This window comes from Montipora capricornis, chromosome 7 (assembly GCF_036669925.1).
Source record: "Montipora capricornis isolate CH-2021 chromosome 7, ASM3666992v2, whole genome shotgun sequence".
Lineage (NCBI taxonomy): Eukaryota > Metazoa > Cnidaria > Anthozoa > Scleractinia > Acroporidae > Montipora > Montipora capricornis.
This window is the reverse complement of record NC_090889.1, coordinates 40,304,500-40,306,999: the sequence shown is the minus strand read 5'-3', so window position 1 is coordinate 40,306,999 and position 2,500 is coordinate 40,304,500.

Below are 2,500 nucleotides of genomic sequence, written 5' to 3'. Positions count from 1 at the left end.
ACCTGGGTGTGTTGGCATTTGGACCACTTGTTTTCATTGCAGTACATCCCTGGCTTCCAACTCAGGTTTCATTGCACTCAACAAGGCATCAAGATTCCATGATTCCTCACCTCCAAACTTACGGCTTACAACCAATCGTAACTCTGAGGGGATTTTCTCCATCACGCCTGGGACCAATAAATTCCCAAAGGACTGTGATTCAACTCCTACTGCATTCAAACCTCGAATGTTGATTTCAATCTTGTTAAACAATTCACGTAATTTCGTTGTTTCATGCACTGAAGTCACAGATGGAAGTTTCAATAAGTCATCCATATAATTTGATATCAGCAACTGTGGTTCACCAAATGAGTCCTTTAGAATGTCAATAGCTACTTTATAATGGTCTGCGGTCAGGGGCAGTGCAGCAACGTTGCTCGTTACACAACTCTTCAAATAGGTGAATTTTTCAATGGCCGAGATGCCAGTATTTCCATTGACAGCAGATTTGAAATGTATCCCAGAAACCCTGCCATTCTTGATAATTTCCCGAAAATGATTTGAGTTCGAGCTTAGGTTGTTCACTTTTGCGCTTCGGTATTTCTGGTACTACTATTTTCCTGATTTGTCGCATGGGCCTGTGTGTGTTCGCCGTGTTTCCAAACTCAAATCGATTTTCGCTAAAATACTGTAAACATGCACACAAAACTCACCAGAGTCTTGTATTTTTTTCTCCAGTTCCTTTGGTTTGGTGGGCTCTAGTATTCGGCTTCATCCAGCATTTTGGTTGTTTCCAATTTTTCGCTCAACAAGGCTTTCAGAGCGGTTAACTTTTTCCCTGAACGACGTTAAATCGCCCACGTGTACTGTCAAAACTTTCTCCACATTCCCCACTGTTTCAAGTGTACGCAAAGGTCCTGTGTGCATCTCGTATTTTCCTGTTCTTGTCGATATTCATGATGCTTTTATGTTCATAAACTCCCTTTTAGAGTAGACTTCGCCTTTTTTCAATTCAAAAAATCCTTCCATGACGGCAACAGCTTTGTTGTTCTACTTCTTCTTGTATTTCATCCGACTCGAAAGGACCATGTAGTGAATATTTTTTGTATATTTCATTCATTTCCTGGTGAATGATCTCTTTACAATTTTCCATACGAATAACCACTTCACTCGACTGTTTCAGGCCTTAAGCACGGTTGAAATCTAAATTTCACACTCCAACCGATCCGACGATCGATCAAAACCTTCTTTTCACGTGACTTTCTTCCCGCCACACGTAATGTATGCTTATTTATGTCAAATCTGTTTCTAACACCGTCCAAGTCTGGATTTTTTCAGTCTTCTTTCTCAACTGCCCAATTTCCTTCATTAATTTTACTTAGAATTACACAACTGCCGTTCAAAGATTTAAAATTGTAGACATTCTCTATCACATAAAGTTTTCAATCAACCATGCGTCTTTGTCCAAAATGGCCGCCATTTCAGTATTCGTTTGCTTCCTTGCAAATTGGCCTTTTTGACCTCGCTTTCAAACGTAAAATTCAAAAGAATATTTAACCTTGAAATGAGGACAAAAGGGGCAATTTGCAATCAAACAAAAGAATACTAAAATGGCAGCCATTTTTGAATAAGGTGTATAAAGGACATGAAGCCATACAGACCTCTGTGGTGTTTCATGCAATAAGAAACCTCAGGCACAAGCTGGCAGTAATATTTTATGAAAAAGTGCCTGTCTTTCTTGTCGTTTTTGTGCATCCTCAAGCAGCTTTATCGCCATTTCTTTCAAGAGTTCCCTTCTCTCTTTCTCCATGGCTATCTTGATAGTCATCTTGGAGTATAAATGGCACACTCGTAAAATAAGGGAATAATTTCACTTGGGTTTTGTCCAAAATCAAATAATTTCCCGAGCCTTTAGGCTTTAGGCTGAGCCTTTTTAGTCCCTTTTGGACAAAACGCGCGTGAAATTATTCCATAATTTCACTCATCACCAGTTGATTATTTGAGTACTTATTTTTTAAATATGATCAATGAATGGTGGACAATCCGCGAGCCATTTGAGTCTCGAATTCAAGTCTAAGCACCCATTTCAAATAGCGCTGATAAAGTAGTATTTAAGTCGAAGCACCCATTTTAAAACGGTTAGCTTTCAATAACTGTGTGACTCTCATGTTGGCTCGCGGTTGGCTCGCATGGTCCGCCATGTTGGCTCGCATGGTCCGCCATGTTGGCTCACATGACTCGCAGCCATGGCTCGCTGGCTCGAACATTGTCCTCACTCCCCAGCCAACTAGTTTAGATCTTAAGTTGTTTAGGGAGACCATTATGAATATTTTTAATTAACGTCTCGATGTAGCGATTCATTCTTCTCTAAATATTAGGCCACTTCCACGTCTTCCATGATCGTGCCATTTCACCACCAAATTCAGGGGAAGATACTAAACACAGGTCACAAGTCACAGGCCATTGTTTTACCAATCATTAGAAACAGGGTGCAGGGATGGCGCAGTGGTGAGAGCATTCG